Raw genomic sequence first — 20628 nt, forward strand, 5'->3', positions numbered from 1 at the left:
AAATATGCAAATTTTTTGTGATGATATCTGGCATATAGTAAGCACTGTTTGATTATTAACTGATTATTAACATCCCAGGGAATTTTCTTTTCAATAGGAATTCTTCGAGATGCCAACAGTCTAAATTAAAAGAAAGACTTTCTAATCAGGAAAATGCCAGACAGCTTATGAGGCACTTAGGAAAAAAATGTGCACAAATATTTGAAGAACTCTCAAAATATGACCTCCCCCTAATGTATGACACCTTCTAGGGTCCAGATAATTGAGGCCCAGTGAGATTAAATAGCCTAAGGGCATGGAGTTAATAAAAAGTGGTGCTAGTGTTTATGGTGGTGGACACTCAAGGTGCAGCATGAAGGATCTGGAACACAGAACTTCTAATAAGAAGACGCAGCCCCTGGGGCGCCTGGGTGGCTCAGTTGGTTAAGCGACTGCCTTCGGCTCAGGTCATGATCCTGGAGTCCCGGGATCGAGTCCCACATCGGGCTCCCTGCTCAGCAGGGAGTCTGCTTCTCCCTCTGACCCTCTTCCCTCTCCTGCTTTCTATCTCTCGTTCTCTCTCTCTCTCAAATAAATAAATAAAATCTTTAAAAAAAAAAAAAAAAAAAAAAAAAAAAAAAAAAAAGAAGACGCAGCCCAAAGAGCTTCAACTAGCCAAACATGTCTACTCTCAGATGCTCAAATCTACGTATCTCTCTAGGTGTGACTTCAGCCTCTGGGTAATATATTCAGGTGCCTCCAAGACATCTTTGTTTCTATATCCAATGGAAAATCACATAACCTCTGACTAAAACGATCTCTCCTGAATGTCTTGCCCTGGCCCCCACTCAGTTATCTAAGCCAACATACTTGCGACACTAGAATTCCTTTCTCTCCAACTGTATTTTCTTTAACCCCAGATCCACTACTTTAATTTAGAGTACAATTTTCTCTTACTGAAATGACAGCATTCACATAACTGATCCCCTCAATATCATTCCCATGACCTAATCTTACAAGGTGGTCAGAATTATCTCTAGAAAGTGCAAATGATCATGCTAATCCCACCCTCAAAACTCTTCCGTGGCTCTCAATTGCCCACAAGTTCAAGTTCAAATTTCAAAACACATCTCCCAGGTTTCTGCATGATTTTGCACAGGCCCTAACGCTTCTGTATCCACTCCCTTGCATTTCCTGATGCAGCCACCTGTGGTACCTGCTACTCTCTGGAGAACATACTACAATCTCTCAGCTCTATGGAATCACATATGTTGTTCCTTCTGCCTATGATGGTTCTTCCCTCAGGTGGTATTCCTGTATATTTGAGGCCTAGATCAGGTAATTCAGAAAATATTCCACCTTTTCTAAAAAAAATTTTATTGTTATGTTAATCACCATATATTACATCATTAGTTTTTGAAGTAGTGTTCCACGATTCATTGTGCATAACACCCAGTGCTCCGTGCAGAACGTGCCCTCTTTAACCCATCACGAGGCTAACCCATCCTCCCACCCCACTCCCCTCTAGAACCTTCAGTTTGTTTTTCAGAGTCCATCATCTCTCATGGTTCGTCCCCCCCTCCCAATTCTACCTCTTCATTCTTCCCCTCCTGCTATCTTTTTTTTCCCTTAACATATATTGTGTTATTTGTTTCAGAGGTACAGGTCTGTGATTCAACAGTCTTGCACAATTCACAGCACTCACCATAGCACATACCCTCCCCAATGTCTATCACCCAGCCACCCCATCCCTCCCACCCCCCCCACTCCAGCAACCCTCAGTTCGTTTCCTGAGATTAAGAATTCCTCATATCAGTGAGGTCATATGATACATGTCTTTCTCTGATTGCTCAGCATAACACCCTCCAGTTCATTCCACATCATTGCAAATGGCAAGAACTCATTCCTTTTGATGGCTGCATAATATTCCATTGTGTGTGTGTGTGTGTGTGTGTGTGTGTGTGTGTGTGTGTGTGTGTGTGTATACCACTTCTTCTTTATCCATTCATCTGTCGATGGACATCTTGGCTCTTTCACAGTTTGGCTATTGTGGACATGGCTGCTATAAACATCGGGGTGCACGTACCCCTTCGGATCACTACATTTGTATCTTTGGGGTAAATACCCAGTAGTGCAATTGCTGGATCCTATGGTAGCTCTATTTTCAACTGTTGAGGAACCTCCATACTGTTTTCCAGAGTGGTTGCACCAGCTTGCATTCCCAACAACAGTGTAGGAGGGTTCCCCTTTCTCCACATCCCTGCCAACATCTGTTGTCTCCTGACTTGTTAATTTTATCCATTTTGACTCGTGTGAGGTAGTATCTCATTGAGGTTTTGATGTGGATTTCCCTTGATGCTGAGCGATGTTGAGCACTTTTTCATGTGTCTGTTGGCCATTTGGATGTCTTCTTTGGAAAAATGTCTGTTCATGTCTTCTGCCCATTTCTTGATTGGATCATTTGTTCTTTGGGTGTTGAGTTTGATAAGTTCTTTATAGATTTTGGATACTAGCTCTTTATCTGATATGTCATTTGCAAATATCTTCTTCCATTCTGTCGGTTGTCTTTTGGTTTTGTTGACTGTTTCTTTTGCTGTGCAAAAGCTTTTTATCTTGATGCAGTCCCAGTAGTTCATTTTTGCCCTTGTTTCCCTTGCCTTGACAATGTTTCTAGGAAGAAGTTGCTGTGGCTGAGGTCGAAGCGGTTGCTGCCTGTGTTCTCCTTTAGGATTTTGATGGACTCCTGTCTCATGTTGAGGTTTTCAACCATTTTGAGTCTATTTTTGTGTGTAGTATAAGGAAAAGGTCCAGTTTCATTCTTCTGTATGTGGCTGTCCAATTTTCCCAACACCATCTGTTGAAGAGACTGTCTGTTTTCCACTGGACATTCTTTCCTGCTTTGTCAAGATGAGTTGACCATAGAGTTGAGAGTCCATTTCTAGGCTCTCTATTCTGTTCCATTGATCTATGTGTCATTTTTTGTGCCAATACCATACTGTCTTGATGATGACAGCTTTGTAATAGAGCTGGAAGTCCGGAATTGTGATGCCACCAGCTTTGCTTTTCTTTTTCAACATTCCTCTGGCTATTCGGGGTCTTTTCTGGTTCCATACAAATTTTAGGATTATTTGCTCCATTTCTTTGAAAAAAGTGGATGGTATTTTGATGGGGATTGCATTGAATGTGTAGATTGCTCTAGGTAGCATTGACATCTTCACAATATTTTTTCTTCCAATCCATGAGCATGGAACATTTTTCCATTTCTTTGTGTCTTCCTCAATTTCTTTCATGAGTATTTTAAAGTTTTCTGAGTACAGATCCTTTGCCCTTTGGTTAGATTTATTCCTAGGTATCTTATGGTTTTGGGTGCAATTGTAAATGGGATTGACTCCTTAATTTCTCTTTCTTCTGTCTTGTTGTTGGTGTATAGGAATGCCACTGATTTATGTGCATTGATTTTATATCCTGCCACTTTACTGAATTCCTGTATGAGTTCTAGCAGTTTTGGGGTGGAGTCTTTTGGGTTTTCCACATAAAGTATATCATCTGCAAAGAGTGAGTATTTGACTTCTTCTTTGACAATTCGGATATCTTTGATTTCTTTTTGTTGTCTGATTGCTGTGGCTAGGACTTCTTGTGCTATGTTGAATAGCAGTGGTGATAGTGGACATTCCTGTTGTGTTCCTGACCTTAGGGGGAAAGCTCTCAGCTTTTCCCCATTGAGAATGATATTCACTGTGGGTTTTTCATAGATGGCTTTTATGATATTGAGGTATGTACCCTCTTTCCCTACAATCTGAAGAGTTTTAATCAAGAAAGGATGCTGTACTTTGGCAAATGCTTTTTCTGCATCTATTGAGAGGATCATATGGTTCTTGTTCTTTCTTTTGTTAATGTATTGTATCACATTGATTGATTTGCGGATGTTGAACCAATCTTGCAGCCCAGGGATAAATCCCACTTGGTAGTGGTGAATAATCCTTTTAATGTACTGTTGAATCCTATTGGCTAGTATTTTGGTGAGAATTTTTTGCATCCATGTTTATCAGGGATATTGGTCTGCAATTCTCCTTTTTGATGGAGTCTTTGTCTGGTTTTGGGTTCAAGGTAATGGTAGCCTCATAGAACAAGTTTGGAAGTTTTCCTTCCATTTCTATTTTTTGGAACTGTTTCAGAAGAATAGGTATTAATTCTTCTTTAAATGTTTGGTAGAATTCCCGTGGGAAGCCATCTGGCCTTGGGCTCTTGTGTGTTGGGAGATTTTTGATGACTGCTTCAATTTCCTTAGTGGTTATAGGTTTGTTCAGGTTTTCTATTTCTTCCTGATTCAGTTTTGGTAGTTTATACAGCTCTAGGAATGCATCCATTTCTTCCAGATTATCCAATTTGCAGGCATATAGTTGCTCATAATATGTTCTTATAATTGTATTTCTTTGGTGTTGGTTGTGATCTCCTCTTTCATTCATGATTTTATTTATTTGGGTTATTTCTCTTTTCTTTTTGATAAGTCTGGCCAGGGGTTTATCAATTGTTAATTCTTTCAAAGAATCAGCTCCTAGTTTCGTTGATCTGTTCTACTGTTCTTTTGATTTTTATTTCATTGATTTCTGCTCTGATCTTTATTATTTTTCTTCACCTGCTGGGTTTAGGCTTTATTTGCTGTTTTTTCTCTAGCTTCTTTAGGTGTAGGGTTAGGTTGTATATTTGAGACCTTTCTTGTTTCTTGAGAAAGGCTTGTATTGCTATATACTTTTCTCTTAGGACTGCCTTTGCTGCATCCCAAAGATTTTGAACAGTTATGTTTCCATTTTCATTGGTTTCCATGAATTTTTTAAATTCTTCTTTAATTTCCTGGTTGACCCATTCATTCTTTAGTAGGATGCTCTTCAGCCTCCATGTATTTGAGTTCTTTCTGACTTTCCTCTTGTGACTGAGTTCTGGTTTCAAAGCATTGTGGTCTGAAAATATGCAGGGAATAATCCCAATCTTTGGTACCAGTTGAGACCTGATTTGTGACCTAGGATATGATCAATTCTGGAGAATGTTCCATGGGCACTAGAGAAGAATGTGTATTCCGTTGCTTTGGGATGAAATGTTCTGAATATGTCTTTGAAGTCCATTTGGTCCAGTGTGTCATTTAAAGTCTTTATTTCCTTGTTGATCTTTTGCTTAGATGATCTGTCCATTTCGGTGAGGGGAGGTGTTAAAGTCCCCCACTATTATTGTATTGTTTTCAATGTGTTTCTTAGCTCTTGTTATTAATTGCCTTATATAATTGGCTGCTCCCGTGTTAGGGACATAGATATTTACAATTGTTAGATCTTCTTGTTGGATAGACCCTTTAAGTAGGAAATAGTGTCCTTCCTCATCTCTTTATACTCTTTGGTTTAAAATCTAATTTGTATGATGTAAGGTTTGCCACCCCAGGTTTCTTTTGGTGTCCATTAGCATGGTAAATGGTTTTCCACCCCTCACGTTCAATCTGGGGTTGTCTTTGGGTCTAAAATGAGTCTCTTGCAGACAGCATATCGATGGGTCTCGTTTTTTAATCCAGTCTGAAAGGCTGTGTCTTTTGATTGGGGCATTTAGCCCATTTACATTCAGGGTAACTATTGAAAGATATGAATTTAGTGCCATTGTATTGCCTATAAGGTGACTGTGACTGTATATTGTCTGTGTTCCTTTCTGGTCTATGTTACTTTTAAGCTCTCTCTTTGCCCAGAGGACCCCTTTCAATATTTCTTGTAGGGCTGGTTTCGTGTTTGCAAATTCCTTTAGTTTTTGTTTGTCCTTGAAGTTTTTTATCTCTCCTATTTTCAATGACAGCCTAGCTGGATACAGTATTCTTGGCTGCATATTTTTCTCGTTTAGTGCTCTGAATATAACATGCCAGTCCTTTCTGGCCTGCCAGGTCTCTGTGGATAGGTCTGTTGCCAATCTAATGTTTCTACCATTGTAGGTTACAGATCTCTTGTCCCGAGCTGCTTTCAGGATTTTCTCTTTGTCTCTGAGACTCATAAGTTTTACTATTAGATGTCGGGGTGTTGACCTATTTTTATTGATTTTGAGAGGGGTTCTCTGTGCCTCCCAGAAATTGATGCCTGTTTTCTTCCCCACATTAGGGAAGTTCTCTGCTATTATTTGCTCCAATATACCTTCTGCCCCTCTCTCGCTTTCTTCTTCTTCTGGGATCCCAATTATTCTAATGTTGTTTCGTCTTATGGTATTGCTTATCTCTCGAATTCTGCCCTCATGATCCAGTAGTTGTTTATGTCTCTTTTTCTCAGCTTCTTTATTTTCCATCATTTGGTCTTCTATATCGCTAATTCTCTCTTCTGCCTCATTTATCCTAGCAGTTAGCAGCCCCATTTTTGATTGCACTTCATTAATAGCCTTTTTGATTTTGACTTGGTTAGATTTTAGTTCTTTTATTTCTCCAGCAAGGGTTTCTCTAATAACTTCCATACTTTTTCAAGCCAGCTAGTATCTTTAAAATTATGATTCGGAGCTCTAAGTCCGACATCACAGTAATGTCCATATTGAGTAGGTCCCAGGCAGTCGGTACTACCTCTTGTTCTTTTTGTTGAGGTGATTTTTTCTGTCTTGTCATTTTGTCCAGAGGATAGTAGATGAATGAGAGAACAAAATGCTACAGGGTCACAATGTCCCCAGAAAATATACTGTAAACAAGTCAGAAAAGACCTGAAACAGGGGGAAAAGAAAGGGAAAGAAAGAATAAAGAAAAAAAAAGAAAAAAAAAGAGATAAAAACAAACAAAAACAGAACAAAACAAAAGAACAGGATATGATCAAATATGATCAGGCTGGTGCATAGATCAGTGTCGCACACTAGATTTTGGGTGTATTTTGGTGTTAGAAGAAGGTGCCTCCCAATTTTTTAAAGAAAGAAAAACTTATATATGTACAAAAATAAGGCTTGATATGAAGGGATGGAATATGACTGTAAAGATGAAAATTATAAAAAATTTTATAAAAGGAATTGATAAGTTGTTTGAAAAAAGAAAGAAGAGGATTTTTTTTTTTTTTAAGAGAGAATGTGATCAGGCAGTAGACTAGAACAAAGCCATACACTAGGGTATATTTTGATATTTTAGAAGAAACTGTATCTCAAAATTTAAAGAGAGAACAACTTATATATATATATATATATATATATATATATATATATATGCCAAAAAATAAGGGAAACTATTATGAAGGGATAGAATATGACTCTAAAAATGAAAAATAAAAATGTTTTTTAAAAAAGGGATTGATAAGATGTTGGTTGAAAAAAGGAAAAAGAAAAATTCAAAAAAAAAGTTAAAAAAAATTAACTTTGAAAGACTAAAGAATCATGGTAAAAAAGCCATGGATTCTATGTGCAGTATTCCCCTAGCTCTGGAGTTCTGCCATTCTAATTGATCAGTAAACTTCATCCTGGCTAGTGGTTCTTGCTGATCTTCTGGGGGAGTGGCCTGTTGCGGTGGTTCCCAAATGTCTTTGCTGGAGGCGGAATTGCCCCGCCCTTGCCGGGTCTGGGCTAAGTAATCTGCTCGGGTTTGCTCTCGGGAACTTTTGTTCCCTGCAAGCTTTCTGTACAGCTTTGGAGGATGAGAGTGAAAATGGCGGCCTTCCAATCTCCGCCCCAGCAGAGCCAAGAACTCAGGGCCCTGCTCTTCAGTGAGCCCCCAGAGAGAAGCAGTCAATCACTCCCGTCTCCCTGGTCTCCGGCTGCACTCCGTGCTCACCTGGCCTGTGACCGAGCGTTTCTATCTCTGGCACCCGACCCCATGTGGAGTCTCCAGACCCAGCAGATGATCCCTGCGGTGCGCTCCCGCGCTGCTCCTCCTGGGGGAGGAAGGGGAGTCTCCCCGCATCTGTCACTTGGATCCCTGCTGGAGGAGCAGTGGCCCGACTGTCACTGATCACAGTTTATGCAACCCCAAGCTGAGAGCCCGCGCCTTGGCTCCATCTCTGCAGCCAGCTTCCTCGCTCTGATACCCAGTAGCTCTGCTGCACTCAGGCACCCCCAGTCTTTCTGTGACCCCAAGGGTGTCGAGACCACACTGTCCCGCGAGGCTTCCACCCCCTGCTTAGCCACTGGAGCGACATCCCTCAGCGGAGCCAACTTCTAAAAGTTCCGATTTTGTGCTCCGCAGCTCTATCACTTGCCAGAAGCGCGGACGGAGGCCATCTATCCTCCCGAATATCGCCTCGGATTCACTTCTCCGCACGTCCTACCTCCCAGAAAGTGGTCGCTTTTCTGTTCAGAGAGTTGTTGTTATTCTTTCCTTCGATCTCCTGTTGAGTTCATAGGTGTTCAGAATGGTTTGATCCCTATCCAGCTGAATTCCTGAGACCAGATGAAATCCAGGTCTCCTACTCCTCTGCCATCTTGCTCTGTGCCCAATATTCCACCTTTTATATATAATTTGATCATACATGTTTGTACTCTTTTACTATTTTCCATACTAAATCCAAATTAAAGCTTCAAATAGGCATATAGCATTACAGAATTACAGGGTGCCTGGGTGCCTCAGTTGATTAAGCGACTGCTTTCAGCTCAGGTCATGATCCTGGAGTCCCAGGATCAAGTCCCACATCGGGCTCCCTGCTCAGTGGGGAGTCTGCTTCTCTCTCTGACGCGACCCCCTCTCATGCTCTCTATCTTATTCTCTCTCTAAAATAAATAAATAAAATCTTAAAAAAAAAAGAATTACAGAATTACAGTAACTCAAGTTCTGTTTCTTCATCTTTACAATTATGGTACTAACATTGTTTATTTGAAATCTGTTGTTTGTGCAGAGGAATATTTTGTGCCACTTGGGTTGGAAACTGACTATGTTTGAAATGAGCACAGATGATTCTGAAGTGTTATTAAGTTTCTCTAGAAGTGAAAACATATAGCTGAGTTGGAATGTGTTGAGAGCTTGGTGTATAACTGGGATTTCTCCAAATTAATTTTCATGTAGAATAAAGTGTATATGAAAGGAAAAGTTTAGTAATTAGATTTTTTAACTGAATGAAATCTGCAGGCATTGTTTAGAAAGTAGAACAACAAAAGATTTTTTTGGTAGGGGTATTTTATCACTGTTTAGAATCATTTTTTAGAATCATTAGTGCCATGGAGATAATAAAAGCAGATTGACTTTTATTCGTTATTGTTTTTAAACAATCTACAGTTGATGCAGCCCTTTATCATCTGCGCCTATTGCAAATCCCTGTTACTTCCATGCACTTGACACTCTACTGCTTTCTATTCCCATTTAATATCTGTCTCTCTTCCTGCTTTATCTCTCTGCCTAACTAACTTTTAGCCTATTTCTACTACAGCTAACTCCTACTAATCCTTCATATCATTACCACTTCTTATGAAATTTTTCAGTAGGCTAGACTCCTTGAATTATACTAAATTAAATTCCTGATGTTATAAACTCCCATTGTCCCAGCATATGCTATATTTATGTTATAGATCATCTTACTTCTTTTTTTTTTTTAAATAAACTCTACCCCCACCATAGGGCTCGAACTCATGACCCCAAGGTCAAGAGTCCCATGCTCTACCAACTGAGCCAGCCAAGCTGGGGACCTTGTTCCTTTTTTAGTGATCAATTTGCTAGTGTAAATTTTTCATTGCACTCTAAGCTCTAGGAAGGCAAGGATTACACATTATTTCAGGAATAGTCAATTACTAAATAGTTGTTAAGCAAATGAATTTTCTCTCTACTCTACTGTCAAAAAGTAGCCCAAATCCTAGTAAGTGTGGACAGATTTGCTAGTTTTACTCCAACGTAGTATCAAGATCTATCTTTTAAATTCTGTGTTTCAGAAAACCCCACCAAAGTCCTATGATGCCCACCTTTTGTGACTGGGCCATCCAACATGAGGATAGACCATCATGAGTAAATACTACTCAACATCCATGTGTCTGTGCCTGAGGCCCAGCCCAGGATAATGCGGAGAGAACATGGGGTTGAAGGTAGGGGACCCGTGCTAACAAAAACCATTTGATTGTGTTTCCTAATCAGCAGGTAACATGTTCCCTCCTTTTATCATTTGTTGAAAAATGGTTCACGTTAAAAGCTTCAGGTAAATTCTCTTCTCCCTCAGAAAATCTTTCGACTTCTTCTCAACATTCCTTGTCCCTCTTGAGTATCCTCAAAATATTATTTGCCCACTTTCTATGAAAGCATTTATCATATTTTATTAGAATCTTTAGATTTTTTTCAGTTTCTTCCACCGAATCATAATCTCTTTAAGATCATAGATACATGGATTTATTTTTAATTTATGCTTGAATTCCAGTCATCAAATTTAGTACCTATCCATAACATATTGAATATATGCCTGTTGAATTTTAAATAGCAGAATTGAGGACCATCCACTTATATTGTTAATTGAGGTGTCACAGAGGTGAACCTAGGTGGGCTGGTATACTTCTCTTTCCCTCATCAAGGCACACCCCTGGAATAGTTTTCTTAAGGCAACACCTTTCTCAATATTTCTTCTTTCATTTGCGTAATTGTCTTCCTCGATGCATCCCTATCTCATAGCAGGTAACTAGGTGGAACTTGGTCTCTGAGGACTTGAGTTCTAGGGAGATAATCTTTGCCAAGTGAGAGACAAATAGCCTCCCAGAAGGAATTTGCCATTTTCTAGATAATATCCCTATTTATTGTGCCCCTCCTTATATCTATGATCCATCATCTTGACTCAGAGAAGATACTATGTTTCCAGTTCTCTAGCCTAGCCTATAGAATGACAACCTTCCTAAATTATAGCCTCTCTTATTTTCTTTCTAACAAAACAGTCTCATATAGAGTTCAATTTGAAGTTTTGACCCAGAATGTACTCCTTGGATAAATAGATTACTAGAAAATTTCACATTCCTTCAGAAATTTACGGAAAATTATTCTGCCCCCTCTCAAGCCATAAAATACTCCTTTTAGAAAATTTAACATACCTTGGAGCTCAATTTCCTATGAGATCCTTTCTGTTCTCTGAGTGTGAGAAGGCCCAGAAACTTGAGATGCCATTGAGGAATAGACAAACTGTTGGTTTTCTGTACATATTGGAGGTTATGAGTTATCTAGGTCTACATTTTCCATCTCCCAGCAAAGAAAATGCATACTTTCTCACTGCTTGGCTGTCCTGGATAGGATTCTATGTCTGCTAAGGGCACATCGTAATGGGGTGGGCTTCTTAGATGTTTCATTATCCAATATGCAATCTCTAGGAAAGCTCAGGTAGACAACATTTATCATCTTAGTTGAGCACAGTAACGCTACCATTTATTGCACATTCCAATTACTACACTACTGGACATACTTTATGGGAATTCTTTCCATGATGTAAATAAGGAAGTTGAGGCACGGAAATGTTGAGAAGCTTTCCGAAGTTCATACAGAAACCAGATTGAAACCCACATAACTGTACTCCAGAGCTCAGTTTTTATTCCTCTGCCTCTAAAGTGCCCAACATTTCTACCAGTTGAATGTAAATTTCTAAATAGGGAAGACCATATCCTTGCTTCTGCATCCCCATGTAGTGCTCAGACCAGGACCTCATGATTCTTAATTACATTTTTTTATATCACAAGTGAAAGAATTAATTACAAATGTGTTGAAGGTAAAAACTGCCACATATTCTATACCTCACAGAGTGCAAATAACACTGAACGTTGTTTTTTCAATTTTAGATTGATTTAAGCTTATTAAAACAAAGTATGTAAAGAAAAATGCTTTTAAAAAAGATACCCTTCATTAATGAAAATTTTGGAAAGAATATTGTGCTCAGAATGGGACAGCAGAAGGAGCAACATAATGATAGCTAACATTTTTCTAATACATATGAGCCAAGTTCATCATGGATTATCGCATGTAATTATTATAATAACCCTCAGATTGCAGTTGCTACAACTATCCCTAATTTCATAGGTGGGAAATTAGGTCTCAGAGTTACTAGGTATCTTGCTAGTTTATAAAGGTTGCAAGTAGTAGAGCCAGGATGGAACCTAAGGCGTCTGTTGTCATAGCTTGTTTGTTTTTTTTTCATTAATTGCCATAATACAACACTGAGAAATGCCTTCCCTCTTTTATATTGAATAATTTGGATTTATAAAGACCTCAGATTGGTCTTATATAGTCTATAAACTATGCAAAGTAAACTCCCACATACCTGTCTCATCAAGACAGGATTCTGGCATTTCCTTGGCACTCCGTGTGCATATTCTCTGTCAATCACTAGAGGGCAACCATCATGTTTTTAGGGTGGATTAATTCCAACTAGAAATGCTGACTCCTTCCAAACCATTCCTCTTCTGACCTTCACAGGGACTTAATGTACAAATGATAGAAATTGACACTTTTCAGCACCTTGGTGTTTGTAGGTGATTGATCTTTACTCTTTCCATCTGTCTAGATATCCTTGGTGTATTTTTATTGTCGTTTGCAGAGTTAAAACCTAAGATGGCTGAATGGATCAAACATGAGTAGGTGTGTTTTTAAATTTCATTAAAAAAATAAAACGCCAACAACTCAGTTGTATGCCTCAGACCTTGTTTGCCAAGTTTCAACAAGGAGAGAATTTTTATGGTCAAATTATAAAACCTTGAAAATAGGACTTTATAATGGAAATGCTGATACAACCGTAACTATAGTATTGCAATTGCATCACTATAAGAAAATTGGTTTAGATAATATACCCTTCTGGAATGAATGCCATTCTAAATGATTATGCATCTCCATAAATCTAAGCTAACTCAGTAATTCAAAATTACTAAGATTTAAGTTTACTACCAATAAGCAATAAACTTATGGCTACTGCTATAATAACGGTTGGTCGCTACACCCTTATTTCACAGCAGGTGGTCTGCTCCATGCTGGTTGCAGGCTGAATGAAAACAGGCAACATTTTGAAACTAATTCCTGAAGTTGATGGAAGACTCCAGAGCCATTTCAACTGGTGAAATAGTGTTGTGTTTCATGCATTTTTTTCTTTTTAAATTAAATGCTCTGAGACACTTGACCTTTCTGACAACTGAAGGGCAAACACAGCTTTACTTTCATTTCATGTCACAATTATGTCTCCAGATATTTAAAATTGTCTTGAGCAGATTGTTTTTAGCTCATGAGCCATTATTTCCCTATTATAAAGGAAAAATAACTTATTTGTCATTGAATGGTATTCTTTGAGTCAAAAAAACTGAAAAGAGACTTCACTTAATCCATCCATATTTGACTCTGGACAAGCAATCCAAAATATCTTGTTCCCTTATTCCTAATTTCTTCATTAAACTGTCACATACTTTGTTTAAAATATATGTTCAGGTCTAAAAACTTAAAATGTCCGCTTTTAAATGGTGAGGTAGACATCTGGAAACTTCCTTTCTGGTTTTAAAAACATGGGAAATGAGAAATAGTTCCATGAAAGGGAAGAATGAAGGGGGGGAAATCAGAGGGGGAGACGAACTGTGAGAGACTATGCACTATGGAGAAACAAACTGAGGGCTCTAGAGTGGAGGGGGGTGGTGGAATGGGTTAGCCTGGTGATGGGTATTAAAGAGGGCACGTTCTGCATGGAGCACTGGGTGTTATGCACAAACAATGAATCATGGAACACTACATCAAAAACTAATGATGTAATGTATGGTGATTAACATAACATAAAAAAAAGAAATAGTTACATGAAGTCATTGATGAGATTCAGTCCTCCTGGTTTTAGAATCTAAGGCTTTTTCTTTTTTATGAATTTTGATGAAGTGTTGTTGTGAATTATTATACAGTTTACTAAGAACTCTTTGTTAATTAACAGGGGCACCTGGGTGGCTCAGTCATTTAAGCATCTGATTCTTGGTTTCGGTTAGGTCATGATCTCAGGGTCATCAGATCATGCCCCACATTGGGCTCTACGCTCAGTGGGAAGTCTGCATGAGATTCTTTCCCTCCACCTTCCCCTTGCTGGCATGCACTCTCTCTCTTTCACACACAAATAAATAAATCCTTTTTTTAAAAAAGAAATCTTTGTTAACAGCAAGTAAGTGAGTTAGAGTTTGGCCTAGACTTTGTATAATTTGAAGCTCAAAGTTCTACCATTTTCCTTTTTTTTAAAATACTTCTCTACATAGAACAGAACCTTACACAGAATAGTCAATAAATCCTTTTCTCTTTATTTTGAAGAAAGTGGGGTACACTTAAAGGAGAAAGTGGCATTAAAGAGAAAAGAGAGAGAGGTAATTGATGCAGTCAAAATCTGATGGCAATTATTGAAAATAGTAAAGAATATAGGTTAAAACCCTAACTGAACAATAATATTGAATAAGAAATAATGAGAAATGATTTAGAAATAATAAGAAAAGCATCATGGATTCCATGAAACAATAATTACTGTGTGAAATAGTTCTATAGAAACCTCAGTTGAAAATGATGTTCTCTTTAGCTAGGGTTTTTCACTTCAAATACAAACTATTAAACATTTTAATCATTTAATATTTGAATATAAAAATATCAAATAATTACATAATGCCTATATTCTTGAACAGGAAAGCATATTTTTATTTTTTGAAATTTGTTATCAGTGCTTTGATTACAATAATCATAGTGGGTTCTAACATGTGGGACCTTGCAGACTTTTGGACAGCATGTGATTACAAAACACTTTTCAGAAAGTTCCACACCCCTGAGCTTTGACAGTTCATTGACTTGCTTGTTATTGTCTTATGAAGTCTTAGGCACCCCATTCCCTATCAATCCATTTGGGGAACTCAGCCCCATACAGTAATTTAGAATGTCCCTCTAAGGAAATATTTAGTCTTTCAAGTGGCATTCAAATCCCCTGTTCGACTCTAAGATGCATCTGAATATATGAAGGAAGGGGTTTCATGTGACCATGGAAGAGCAAAATGATGGTGTTGGGATCCACACATCTATCCTCTGGTCTCCTTAGTAATGTTCTATGCCCACCTGGTCTGTTTGCCCTCCCAAAATTTGTGTCGTAATTTTACTGTTGTTGAACTTGTGATTTATTCTTTCCTGACTCAGTTGGGGCCCAGAAGTGCCCCCCCCAATTATTATGACCGACCTTGCTTCTTACTGGCATTGTAGACCCTCTGATACACAACTTTTAATTTCAGGCTCTGGCAGTCCTTGAATCCAAGATCAATTTGCTCCTACAAGTGCTAACTTTTCTGGCAACATCACAGCAGACTCTGAGCTAACTTTTGTGGGTCCCTCTCCACATTTCCAAGTGCATGTGGAAAATTCTGAATCTCATCCCAGCTGAGATTGGCATGATGTTTGGAGAAAGTTGTATCAAGTTTCTCCTTTGCCTAACCAGCCTATGTGGACAGTTTTTTGTTTTTGTTTTGCTCTGATTATGGGTGCCCCCAAGTTGGTACAAAAATAGCCTTAGTGGAATTTCTTCTTTAAGCATTAAAGTGGGGTAAAACCATCTCATCAACCCATCTTGTCCATGTTTTCCCTGTCCATGTGGGAAGCTCTGAAAGGAAATTTGTGCTACAAGCTTCTGTCTCCTAACTGCCCTTCTTTTGTTTAACTTCTTTTCACATTTTTCTGAAGCTTGAGGGAATTAACTTGTTTCTTTTACTTCTTACCTGAATGAGATACATCTGCATATTATGTTCTCCTCCTCCCTTAGGTGAAAAATGACTGTATCCATTCCCTGGTGTTATAATGACAAATTGATTGCAAGGAAGGAGAATGTGACTTATTGTTAAGGGAAGAGAATGAAAGGAATTTCCTTTCCCTCAATATTTTCAGGCTCTCACCTGTAACTTCTTATAGTACCAAAGTGCCTAGTACTTCTGTTCCACTGGTACACACGGATATGATCATAGTAGTTGTTAAAATATTGAAATTCTTTTATATTTGTTGGTAAATGTCCATTGTTCTAGTTCTTCACTGTCACCCAGGCTACTATCCTGGGACATCTACAGTTTCCCAGGAATTATTAGTAAAAGGGCAATGCCTAGGGAAATTATATTAGGGAAATTTCAGAACTCTGCTCCAACATCATGGTTGACATCCTTTCTGACTGATCATTGCCTTTGCCATTCATGTTGTAAAATATGGTGAATATCAGCCTTGAAAGTTCTTATATGCAATTGTTCCACTGCTTAAGGTCTACTGTGAGCTTAAGTGGCAATCAGTTTAACTTATAAATTCACTAGAATCCCTTTGTCCCACAGTGATCTGGTTAAATTCAGTCTGAACCCTACTTTCATGGTCTGGTGAGAGTGAGAACTCTTCTCATGATATATGAGGTTTTCCACAGTTGGCATCTCATGCTTCTCTTTGCCTTTGTACTCCCTCATCTGCACCTCTGCATTTAATTGAGCTTTAAAATGAACTCACTTCTCTGGTTACTCCAAAATCTCCACTTGCATTTAAATGGTATTGCAAATTTAATGACAATTTAGGAGTCTTGGGGAAGGTTCACACTGTGGCATGCAGAGCCTGCTACCCAGTATTCTGGTTCTTTATAACTCAGCTACCTGGAGCAGCAAATTCTTTCTGCTTGTGCAGACACCTCTATTCTTATTCCTGCTTAGAGAATCCGTTTCTACCCAAAGTAAACATTTCAAAGAAGACGCCCATGGAAGCAGGGTGTTTTTTCTAGCTAGTTCTTATACTGGCGGTTAATGTAATACAAAGTATCCATATTGTTATACAAATGTGTTAGACTTGTATACAAATCATGTATATTAGATTTCTATAACTTATCTGTATTTTTGGATGTAGGTGGAATTAATTCACTCATTATTAATTAGCTATTTTGAATATGCCACAATTTCTTTATTCTCACCCATAAAATTTATTTCCATGATATGCTACTACAAATTATATTATTATGATTATTCTTATACCTATCTTCTCTAGGATAACTTCTATTTTCATATGTCACATCCAGACCTGAGAGAAAAGACTGCATAGGACTAGAAGATCTTGCTCTAGATGGAGGCTTTGTTGGAATGAGATTTCGAGATGTCTCCTTTGGAGAGGTAGGGAATTTGTTCTACATCTGGGACAGGGACTTACAGGAATATTTGGTGACCAAAGTCAGTTGTGCCTGAGACTGGCTAGCTGTTCAAAAATTCATTTTCTCTTTCTTCTGAGACCATAACAACTCCATTTATCTTAGAGTTGAGTGGGCACTTGATTGGATTCTGGTAAAAGGAACTCATAGATACCATTTTTAGGAGGTGATCCATAAAATACTCCCACGTGAGATTCACTTTCTCTTCCTTCCTCAGTAAACTTAAAACCCATATGTTGAAGGTGCCAGAATCCTAAAATGGAGCAAGACCTGGATCCCTGAACAAATGTTTGGAAGAGAGACTCCTTCAGGTGTTACCTATTTTGACATTACATGGGCAAGAAATAAACTTCTGTTATATTTAAGACATTATACAAGTTTGAGTTGCTTTGCTATCACATTTCACATTTCCTGAATAATATACCTTCTTTCAATCTAAGGTTCCCACTTTTCATTTTAAGTTGTTATTTTAATTCCTGTTACTTAACATACACTGTTATATTAGGTTCAGGTATACAATTTAGTGATTCAACACTTGTATACAACAGCCGGTGCTCATCACAACTAGTGCATTCCTTCATCCCTATCACCTATTTCACCCAACCCTCCACTTACCTTCCCCCCTGGTAACCATCAGTTTGTTCTCTATAGTTAAGAGTCTGTTTCTTAATTTCTCTCTCTCTCTTCCCTTTTGTTCATTTGTTTTGTTTTTTAAATTCCACATTTGAGTGAAATCCTATGATATTTGTCTTTCTCTGATTGACAGATTTTGCTTAGCATTATACTCTCTGGCTCCATTCATTCATTTCAAATGGCAAGATTTCATTCTTTTTTACGGTTGAATAATAATTCCATTGTGTGTATATATCACCTCTTCTTTATCTATTCATCAATCGATAAACACTTAGGCTGCTTCCATATCTTGGCTATTGTAAATAATGCTACAGTAAACATAAGAGTGCATGTAACCCTTTGAATTAGTATTTTTGTATTCTTTGGGTAAATTACCAGTAGTACAAGTGCTGGATCATAGGATAGTTCTTTTTTTAACTTTCTGAGGAATAAGGTTTCCACTTTTTAAAATAGTGATAGCAAAAACCATTCAGCAAGGTTATTATGAGAAACAGGCCAAATGAAAATTGTCTAGTACAATACTCAGCATAGTGATGCCCAATAAATGCTTGTCCTTTTTATTTTAAGAAGTTTTTGAGCATGGAAGAAGCATTAGACTTCTCCCAAGCTAATTCCTCCACTTTCAAGGAGAACGTTGAGATGTAAATATGATTATTATATATATTATATATATTATTAAATAAAAATATTAGATATATAAAATATTATATATATTTTTTAACATTTTGTATTCTGAGGACTATAGCTTTCCAATAGGATTGTGAACATAAAATTGTGGTATAACTAAAAGGAAAGCAGTCTATATTAAGTGAATAAAGAAAAGGCTTTGATAAGCCTCTTCCTTTTACAAGTATGGAGAAGCCACTTCTTAACCTTAAAAAGGAGGTGATCATGTTATAACTCTTCTGCTTCCCCCTGAACATTCTGGGGCCCTTACACTGGTGTAAATTAGCTCACTCCCATAGGCTTTGTGACCATGAGTGAAGACGGCAGGAATGGCCCCAGGGGATTCTTAGATAAATATTAGCTACTTAGAAAAAAATTTCCAACCTTGCTTATTTTTATTTGGCTGCTTATTTGCAGCCAAATGCCTTTCACTTCTAGCATATATATTAATGCAATCTTTAAGTCAAGAAATGTTTAATGACCAAAAATTTCAAGTCAGTTCTCAAATTTTGGTTCCTCTTTGCCTTTGTTACGTTTGCTTTGATTTCTTTTTTGTCTCACACAAAAATGACTTTCATTATTTCCACCATGTGATAAATTCTATCTAACTAATATAATGACTACCACTGTTTAGAATACCAGTGGGGCATAGATTTGGATCAAAGGGAATGCAAAGTTTTAATGGACAATTTATTCAGAAATAGCCGTGTGTTTGGGTTGAAATGTTACAGGCTGTTCAGTTAGAACTTTCCGTCTTTAATTAATTTTGTTATCTGTGCTTGATATTACAAAGTGTTCTCAGCCTTAGAGGTCTCACCTTATACTCAGCATGAGCATATTTCCATTTCAGAGATCACAGGAAAGCATTATCACTTCAAGATCACCTAAATTATATCTTGTTCTCCTACATCAATTCTGGGCAACAGTTCCTTCACCTTGAACTTATTTCTCATTTTGATTACTTTGTCTTGAAAACTTCCCTTTCTTTTCTTCAAATGATGCAATATAATATCTGCCCTAGCCTTTATCCAAGCAGAGTTCTTTCTGCCCCACGTGCAGATTCTGTAATGTTATATAGAAATCATGAGTATCTTCTTATCATTTGAAATTTGTTCTTGCAATTGCTCAATACACACATCATATTCTTTACAATCTGCTTCCTTCTAAACGCTCTCATCTGCATCAAAATCTCAGAATCAGGGACATATTTATTTTTCCACTTTTTTCTACCATTGACATAAGAGGCTACCAAAACCTGGCTACCATCTGTCTATTCCTTGAGAAAATAAAAAAGACGTTCTTGGGTTGTAAATCTTATGAGACTGGGAGATTATTTACATCTCACAGGAGCAGAAAAATAATTTCTAATTGCAAATTTTCCTAAGTAAATACTTTAGGAAAATGAGGGTCAGGGGCCTATTGTCAAAAAGAAACCTGTCTAAATTTAGCCAAGGTGAGGGGAACAGTAAAGCCTTATTGGTCAAGAATCTGTGCAGATAGAAATTGCCTCTCTGTTTGCTAGGTCAAAGGTCATTCTGATATATGCTTTTTTGTCTCTTGGATAGTCTAAATAATGTCCTCAGAGAAGAAGTGTTTATAGTCTTTGAAATGTTGGCTGAGTTACCAGAATATAAAGGACACTTGAACCATAGTTTCTTCTCAGCAGCCTGATGATGCTCATTTATGAAATGTTCACTATGAAGTCCTTTGCCAGACTCATAAATTTCTTTGGTAAAATAGAGTTTCAAAAGGAAATATATGTTTGTGAAAAGGATTTGTATGGGTCCCCAAACACCTGTAGTCTAGTAGTTTTCAAAATGGGTTTTCTATAGGAGCCAAGATTGTTGTGAAATTATTTTAGACCACCACGAAGATGGGAAGATGTAGAGACCTGTTTCTTCTCCTGCTGCAGCTTGATTTTTATAAATCAAGGTTAGGCATACAATTTCATTTCAAAAATCTATAATTTACAAAGTTTGAAAATTGTCCAAAAGTTTCAATTCTGTATCTTACAGAGGAGGAAAGAGATGCAAAGAAATGATGACTTGACCAAAGTTTGGTGGTTATGACTACATATTTTGGATAAAACATACCAGAGTAAGGATTCTAGTCCTTTGACTTACTATTTAATTTTGGGAAAGTTATTTACCTTCTCTTAATCTAGAAAATGTAGAGAATAATATCTACCTTATAGGTTCTTGTGGATACTGGATGAGATAACATCTTCTAAAGCATAGCACTGACTCATAAGCTTTCAAGAAATGGTAGTGATTATGAAAATTTTGACAATAATCAC

This window comes from Zalophus californianus, chromosome 7 (assembly GCF_009762305.2).
Source record: "Zalophus californianus isolate mZalCal1 chromosome 7, mZalCal1.pri.v2, whole genome shotgun sequence".
NCBI lineage: Eukaryota > Metazoa > Chordata > Mammalia > Carnivora > Otariidae > Zalophus > Zalophus californianus.